The sequence below is a fragment of the Dromiciops gliroides genome, chromosome 2 (genome assembly GCF_019393635.1).
Source record: "Dromiciops gliroides isolate mDroGli1 chromosome 2, mDroGli1.pri, whole genome shotgun sequence".
Classification (NCBI taxonomy): Eukaryota; Metazoa; Chordata; class Mammalia; order Microbiotheria; family Microbiotheriidae; genus Dromiciops; species Dromiciops gliroides.
In genome coordinates, this window is record NC_057862.1 from 244,712,080 (window position 1) to 244,721,347 (window position 9,268).

A 9,268-nucleotide genomic window follows, 5' to 3' on the forward strand; every position below is an offset into this window, starting at 1 on the left:
CTGGAAAGTCAAGCATCATCTTTTAGAGTGCTATAGCCAACGTCTCACACCAAAGAGCATCACAAAGTCCATGTGGCATAGTTCCCATGGCCTCCAAAGTGCCATACCAAGTGAAAGGTATGGTTCTTAAAGACACACATAACATTCACATCAGTTCTTAGTTGTTGAATACTCACAGATATTTTATTCTCTAATCCTCCCAAGGTCTTGGGTAATGCCTCATGTTAAGTGACCAGCACCTAAGCCCTAGTACAAAACACAGTGGCCATCCAGCACTCCTTTTCCTCTATATTTCCCTTCTTCCACTTTAATGATCTGACTGATTATACACAACTCAGGAAGACCATATACTAAGAAGTGGAGTGTTTAGAATCTACATTGGTAGAAGGCATGTACACATCAGTGGAACAATAGATCTTCTGGAACATAACTAAGTATAGCTGTTTCTAAAGTGATTTTTTTTCTTAGTAATAAGGCCACAAAATAAGAGTGGACCAGGATATGTTGAAATTATTATCTCATCATTATTATCATCATCACATACTTGCATGTCTGTAGAAAGTCTGGTTATGTAAAGAGAGTGAGTACATATTGTGGTAGTAAAAAAATGATGTCCTGACACATCACTTCCCTCAGATGTTCCTCTTATTGATCCATGGCTGATTTAACCAGCTACCACCTACCCCAGACAGACACTCAGTGAACAAAGTAGCTAGTCATATAGATGGCACATGGATCACTCCCCACATTGAAAAGGGGACAGAGCAAAGGTTATAAACTGTCCTGTTTCTCCTGCTTATTGGTTTTATGAACATGGGTAGTCACCTAACTTCTCTAGGTCTCAGATTCCTCAGCTATAAAATGTGATAGTTGTCTTACATGATCTTAAAATTCTAAGGCTTTATGAGTGCAAAGAGAAGAAGAAAAATGTTTAAGGCATGAGATCATGCTTGGGTCAAAGCCAGGTGTGAATGGGCCAGTATCATGTACTTGGAGAGTTTCTAGAGAGAAAGAATGCAAGGGAACTTTGGTCATCAGCTGTGTGATATTCTGTGTTAATTGTGGGATGTAAAAGGATGGTGTTATAGCTCCTACAGATATGATGGGAAGTTACCATGACCTTAACTACATTGAGCCATTGTTCTGTAATGATTGGAATGATGCCACCTGCTGTAGACTTACTGTAGAAAAGCTCCACCATGAAGTGAAGGTCTTTGAGGGCAAGACCATGCGTCTTTTCTTTGGCGTCAGGAAGTGACGTTTGCTTGTGGGAGGAAGAAGGGGGAGCCTGGCGCTCTGACTGGGGCTCTTTCCTGAGGACGCTGGTGGAGAAGGGAGTGAGAAATGCGCTCTCCCTTTAATAGATAGATGAATGTAAACCTTTCTCTCTCTCTTTACCAAATTCTTATTCTCCTTAATAAATGCTTAAAGTCTAATTCTTGCTAAAGCTTATAATTTATTGGCGACCACTCATTAGATATTTTAGACAGACTAGCTAGAATTTTAATTTTAACAGTTCCACTTATGTATGACATGACCTCAGCTTGAAATACTTTCCTACAAGTAACTTACATGTGTATTGGTATGTACCCCCTATAAGCAATTCCTACAAAATTCTTGCATATGGACCTCAGACACATCCTGATTGGTAAGAGAGCAAAAAGCTCATTCAAAGAGATACCAAGAGCAGGAAGGTTGACAGCCTTCACAGGTCATTCTTATAGGATAAAATCTATCTTTTCTAATGGATCTAGACCCTAGAAATGCTGAGGTGTCAGCTCCTTTTTTTTCATTGCCTCTGGGGTACTCAGATTTCCCCAGATCTCCTAGCTTTTAGTATGAATAAAACCCCTTCCCTTAATTCAATGGCAATATGGTAAGATTAATTTCCTCCTATGCCCATCAATTAGGGAATGGCTAAGCAAGCTGTGGTATATGATGGTGATGGAATATTATTGTGCTATAAGAAATGACAAGCAGGATGATTCCAGAAAGGCCTGGAAAGACTTATATGAACTGATATATAGTGAAGTGAACAGAACCAAGAGAACATTGTGCATAGAGACAGCAAGAACTGTGAATGACTTCACTATTCTCAGCAATACAATGATCTAAGACAATCCCAAAAGACTATTGATGAAACGTACTATCCACCTCCAAAGAAATAACTGATATTGATGGAACACAGACTGAAGAATGCTATTTTTCACTTTCATTTTTTTCTTTTATTCAAGTTTTCTTATACAAAATGACTGAAATGGTAATATTTTACATAATTGCACATGTATAACCTATATCTGATTGCTTGCCACCTCAGGGAGGGGGGAGGAGGGAGAGAAGGAGGGACAAAAAATGGAGCCCCAAACTATAAATAAAAATGTTTATTACTTAAGAAAAGTAAGTAAAACAAATAACTTCCTCCTCCTTCCTCAAAAAACAAAAACAAAACAAAACGAAAGATTTCACTAGGGAGTAAAGAGAAAAATGACATTAAAAGGTTTAAAAAAGCTCAAAATAATTAGGTTTGTGTAGATATAGGGATTTTTTTTTCTATCAATGCTGTCAAATTCTTATTAACATCCTTCTTTGACCAGGGAATATTGCCTTACAGAATTTTTTTAGACTTTGTTTTTCAAGGACCTGCGATAACTTTGAAGCCACATTTTCAGTGAGATAGATAAGATTTGGAAAGGGCATAGGTTTCAAGTCCTGTCATTTTGCCCCTGCATACACCAAAGCTTCCACACAGAAAGCTTGAGTCATCAGTGTCTGGCCTCCCACAGCTCCAATGTGTGGGCGGGCAGTGAACCATCAAGCACATTCACAGTTGCAGATTAGGGAGAGCTAAAACTGCAGGATTAGGCCCGATCAAGGCAGTAGATGTGGGCCTTTTCCTCTTGGCTCATTTAACATTCCTCTACCATTATCTAGCCTCTTGGAATACAAGTGTGCTAACCTGACAGAATGCAATGAGGATGCGAACAAAGAGGAGGAGGTTAAGCTGAATCTCACGGTCCAGGGATGCTCAACGTTTTTTGTATTATAGATCTAACAAGGCCCTTCAAACCTTGCCCCTCCTATCTTCCCAGTGTTCTTATACTTCACACCCCCAACTATCCTATCATGTACTCTTTGATTCAGTAACACTGGCCTCCTTGCTGTTTCATGAACAAGACACTCCATCTCTCTGCTCAGGGCATTTTCTCTGACTACCCCCTTCTCATCTGGGCCTCCTGGCTTCCATAGCTTCCTTTAAGTGTCAACTAAAACCCTTCCTACTACAAGTAGCCTTTCTTAATCTCTTAATTACTGTGCCTCCCATCTTTTAATTATTTCCTATTTATCTAATAGATAGCTAGTTTGTACATATTTGTTTGCTGCTTCCCCCATTAGCTTATGAGCTTCTTCTTCTTCTTCTTCTTCTTCTTCTTCTTCTTCTTCTTCTTCTTCTTCTTCTTCTTTGTGAGGCAATGAAGGTTAAGTGATTTGCCCAGGGTCACATAGCTTAAAAGTGTCAAGTGTCTGAAGCCGGATTTGAACTCAGGTCCTCCTGAATCCAGGGCTGGTGCTTTATCCACTGTACCACCTAGCTGCCTCAGCTTATGAGCTTCTTGAGGGCAGGGACTGTCTTTTGCTTTACTTTGTATCCCCAGCACTTAGCATAGTGTCTGGCACACAATTGAGGTTTAATAAATGCTTATTGACTGAATCTTTGTCTGGGGAAGCCTTTGGACCTCTTCTCAGAATAATGTTTTAAAGACATAACATAAAAATACATAGAATTACAAATAAAATCAATTCTACTGATACACAATTATCAAAATATTTTGAAAAACAAGTTAACAGACCCCAAGGTTAAGAACTATTGCCTAGTCCTTGCTAATGGGGCAAGATATACCCTATTCCTCTAGCTTTATGGACTTTAGTCTTGTCTCTGGTCCTATACTTTGATGAATTCTCTCAATCACATCTTTTTGGAGGCAATCGAGGTTAAGTGACTTGCCCAGGGTCACACAGCTAGTAAGTATAAAGTGTTTGAGATTTGAACCCAGGTCTTCCTGACTCCAGGGCCAGTGTTCTATCTACCGTGCCACCTAGCTGCCCCTTCTCCATCACACTGTAAGCAAGAGGGTCATGAGTACCTTGAGATATGAAGAGATATAATATAATTTCCAGATATCTAGGCCTCTGCTGAAACACTTCCTTTACTTATCCCCCTCAACTCCCCACCCTAGTTCTTTCTGAGATGACATGAGTTCCTAAGCAACAGTCTGAGAATTCAGTAGTATCTGTAGTTGTTAAAATGTTTCCAGTGCAGCGGGCCATACTTTACTGCAGCCTTTTTTTCTTGTGTTGAATTAACCAAAGCAAGAGGGATGAAGAAGAGGAGAAGATGGAGGATGACAACCTAGTGTCTTCCAGTATATCTGTTATTCTATGCCATCCACTGGCAGAATTTTTAGGCAGCACTAGTATATAATAGTTAAAATGTTGCTTGCTATTCTCATGCAGGAATAAAGTTGGTAAAAAGAGTAAGCAGACATACTTTCTTCTCTCACATATTGGGGTTTTTTTTTTTTGCATTATCTTACTATATGGAAGCTCATGGATGAAATATTGTTGGATAACCTCATGGAGGGGGAGAATGCTTCTGGAATTCCTTCAAGTGCCCCATAAGATGAGGGAGAAAAACTAGGTCCTGCTTGGTGTGAGAATCAGAGTACCACCCCCCTTGCTGAGAAAGACATTGTGAGAACCAGGGAAATACCCCCACCTTCCCGGAGAAAGCATGTGACTAGAGTCTGGAAGTTACATCTATTCATAGAACAGTCTGTAAGTCATGTCAATCAATGTGATCAGCCAATTAGCTTGGAGCTGTGTGTGGGGACTGCCCCTCTTGTGGTCCACAGAGAGCTTCTGCTCTAGGAGAACAGGAGATCTTTCTTTCAGTTGGAGGTTGTGGTAGTGGCGGCAGGAGCCAGGGTAGCTAGTTTTTTTTCTTTCTGAACTCCACATGTTCTTCCTGTCTCTTTTGCTAACTTCTCATATACTTTAATAAATGCGTAATGCCCAAAGACTTGTGCTATAAGTTTCTAATTTAAGGCAACCACACATTAGATTTTAGACATCACAATTAGATTTTAAACATCACATTGGAAAAGCTTCTGTGACATAAGCCTCTTGGTCCAGGAAGAAAGGGAGGTTGCCTCTGTGCTATTACTATTAAAACTGTATTCACTCTGCTTGATGAGTAGATATTTCCCCTTCTTTCCTGTTTAAACTTTTCTTTCATTGGGCTTTCCAAGTCTCTCTTCAGCCCTGAACCGAGAGATAAGATATGAGTGAAAACTCAAAATCCTAGAAATCTATCCACATAGGCCCAGAAGGGGATGCAGAACTTGTAGTCCTCCCCACCCCAACTTGAGAGGATGTTACATCTAACTTTAATGGTACCTCAAGCCAGCCCCACACCCACAATAGAGTAGACAGGGAGAGGAGCAACACGCGGAGTCAGCAAAGGGCAATCCTGAAGGATACTTGTATCTCTGGCAGTCTCCTGTTTCAGTGACTTGCCCTGGTCACCACCCAGGCTTTCTTGCCATCTGCCTTACTGTTACTGCCACTGTTGCCCCATTTCTCCCCATCTGGATCAGCATCCTGTCAATTAGACATTCAGAATCCTCTGATCCTAGGGAAAGCTAATGTTCTCAGTTTTGGTTCTTGTAAGCTTTGATGACAGTATATGTTTACTGTGATGACCATATGTAGTCATTCCAGACCATCAATATCAATAATGATATCGATCAGGAGACTTTAGTACCTTTTTTTGTTATATTTTAGTTATTTCATTAACTATTTCCCAGTTATATTTTATTTTAGTTTTCAACATTCATCTTTTAAAGTTTTGAGCTCCAAATACTCTTCTATCGAGAAGGCAAGGAATCGGATATCAATTATATGCGTGAAGTCATGCAAAACATATTTCCATATTAGCCCTATTATAAAACAGAAACACACACAAATGCAAGAAAAATAAAGTGAAAAAGAACATGCTTCAGTCTGCACTCAGAATTCATCAGTTCTCTCTCTGGAGGCAGATAGCAGTTATCAGGAGTCTTTTGGAATTGTCTTAGATCATTGTCTTGATCTGAGTAGCTAAGTCTTTCAGAGTTCATCATCATTACAGTATTGCTGCAGTTATAATGTTTTCATGGTTCTGCTCAATTCACTTTGCATGGGTTCATATAAGTCTTCCCAGGTTCTTCTGAAACCATTCTGCTCATCATTACTTATAGCACAATAATACTTGTCTTTTAGAGAACGATAAATCCAACAGAAATACAAAAAAAGAGAAGGAAAATATAGAGCTGAATTAAATATTGTAAGAATTAGAGTTGACTGACATATGGCAACATCTAAATGGAAAGATACATATTTCTCGATACCTCACGGTAATTTTACTAAAACTGATCATGTTGCAGGGCTAACAAAACTACAAACAAAAGTAAAGAAAATAGACGGGGCCGCTAGGTGGCGCAGTGGTTAAAACACTAGCCCTGGATTCAGGAAGACCTGAGTTGAAATCTGGCCTCAGATACTTGACCCTTATTAGCTGTGTGACCCTGGGCAAGTTACTTAACCCTCATTGCCCTGAAAAAAAAAATAGAATAACACACATTTTAAGAAACCATAAAATAATGAAAATGAAATTTAAAGGAAATATGAGCAAAAGATAGACCTAAATGGTGACTAAATAATGACATCCTGAATAACGAATGCATCAAAGAAGAAATTACAAAAGTAACAGTTACATTAAAGATAATGATGATGGGACAGTATACCAAAGTTTATGGGATACTGTTAAGTCATTCTTAGGTGAAATTTTATATAGCTGAAAACTTGCATCACAAGAGAAAAAATATCGGGGCAGCTAGATGGCGCAGTGGATAGAGCACCAGCCTGGAGTCAGGAGGACCTGAGTTCAGATCTGGCCTCAGACACTTAACACTTACTAGCTGTGTGACCCTGGGCAAGTCACTTAACCCCTATTGCCTCACTAAAAAAAAAAAAAAAAAACAAGAGAAAAAATATCAGTGAACTGAACATGAAATTAAAATGACTAGAAAAATAAACAAACAAGTAAACAAGTGAAAAAAAGCAGAAATCTTAAAAATTAGGGAGAGAGAAGGAAACTTGAAAATACACTAATAAAAAAGCTTTTAAAAAGTGTTTTTAAAAATTGACTAATGTCGAGTGAGCTGATTAAAAAAGAGAGAAGACTATCAAGTTGCAAAAAAATGGACAAGGTGAATTCACAACAAACAGATAAAAAATAAAGAGAATTATCAGAAACTATTATAAATAGTTATATTCTTGAAAACTGAAAATCCAAAGGACCTGGATGAATATATACAAAAATATAATAAATTCAAGCAAGCAAAATAAGGGCTAGAATTTTGAGGGTTTCCAATCAAGATGATTTCCAGAATGTAAGGCAGAGCACCTAGCTCCCACACACTACTACAGCAAAATGCTGAAGTTTGCATCAGACTGAATAATAATAATAAAGAAATCCAAGGAAAATCTACAATAAGTGAATTTTTCTACCCTAAAACAGGATACACATTTATCTAGGAGTCCGCAGGCAGTAGGAAAAGGAGTTCCTGCCAGAAAAGCCAATGTTAGTGCGTGGTCACCTCCCAGTACACTAGAGATGATCACAAGTACATTATGTAAGGCTCTTTTTCCAGCAGCAAGGGAAGAAGGCTACCATGAGAAAGTTCCAGGGTGGTCAGAAGGCACTGAAATGGGGGCCTTAGGATCCCCAGGTTGCAGCAGGTCCTCTGGGTTTCTGTGCTCACACTTACATCCCAGGGTTAGCCCAATGCCCATTTCCATCCCTGATCCTTGAGGTTCTGAGAACTAGATTTTCAAGATCCTCTATGATATCTCAGGTTTGAATTTTAGGGACCTCAGGTCCCCTGGGCACCTGGGCTATCCCAGTCTGAGTATTATGGCACTGAATGCTGCTCACTGTTCAACTTTACCTTGTCCCTGTTTATGGAAGTTAGACTGGCACTGATGAAGTCATGATTCTTTTGAAGAATCATAGTAAATATTGAGGAAATTGATTTGAAGACCTACTCCATATATATATATATATATATATATATTTAAAAAATAGTAGAACCAGTTTTGAAAAGCAGATAGTATTTAAGGAAAGATTATCAAGAAAAAATAGCTGGAGAGATCAAGGAAGGATTGTTCTTATTTAGAGAGAAAATTATTCATTGTCCTTTTGACAAACCCTTAAAGACCACTGGTTTCTCTCTCTCTCTCTCTCTCTCTCTCTCTCTCTCTCTCTCTCTCTCTCTCTCTCTCTCTCTCTCTCTCTCATATGTATTATAGACAAAGCAGGGATTGGACAAAAAGCACTTCCTTTATTTTTGCAAACAGTGATAGAATAAGGTGGGAAGTAGAACGAAGTTCAAGAGGACTGTGGAGAGTCATACTAAATTTGTTTCTAAGTTAAATCTAGAATTTGGCGGTTGCAGTGTAATCTATGATGAAGAATAGAGACATAGGGAAGAGATTCTATTTTAGAGACTTTCACAATGGAGATAGCATACTGGTTGAACTCTATCCTGATGAGACTACATCTGGAATATTGTGTTCAGTTTTGGGACCCACATTTTAGAAAGAAGCTTGACATGTTGATGCTTGTTCAGGAGGATGACCAGAATAGTGACTGTCATATTCCCCATGGCAACAGTAGGAGTTTAGGAATAGTGGGGGTTAGATAACAAATCCTAGGATTAAGACAATCAATGAAGCAGATGGAATTAAGTTGATTTTATAACTGAATGGCCTACATGGGGGCAAAATCTCTGCTTTGCCTGTGCTAAATACATATTAACAATCTTGGCAATGGGTAAGGAACTCTGACTTAAAGGTCCAGCTGGGGTCTATGGCTGTATGCAGCATACCTTATGTAGGGAATGTGCCTGACAATCCTGAAAGCAGAATGTGATCTTTCCTAAATTCCATCTAATGACTGGATTAAGCAGAACTAGCAGTGAGTTCCTAGTACTAATGGGAAGAAGGTGAAATACATTCTATTCAGGGCGAGTACATGAGAATGTTTTTTTTTTTTCCTTTTAGACCCATAGTGGCTTTATCTCTTGGGTCACTAGTGTGGACTGCAGTTGCACTGGAGCCAGCTTCTACTTTTTCCAGAAAGCCAATTACTAAATTTTAAAAGTGAGCA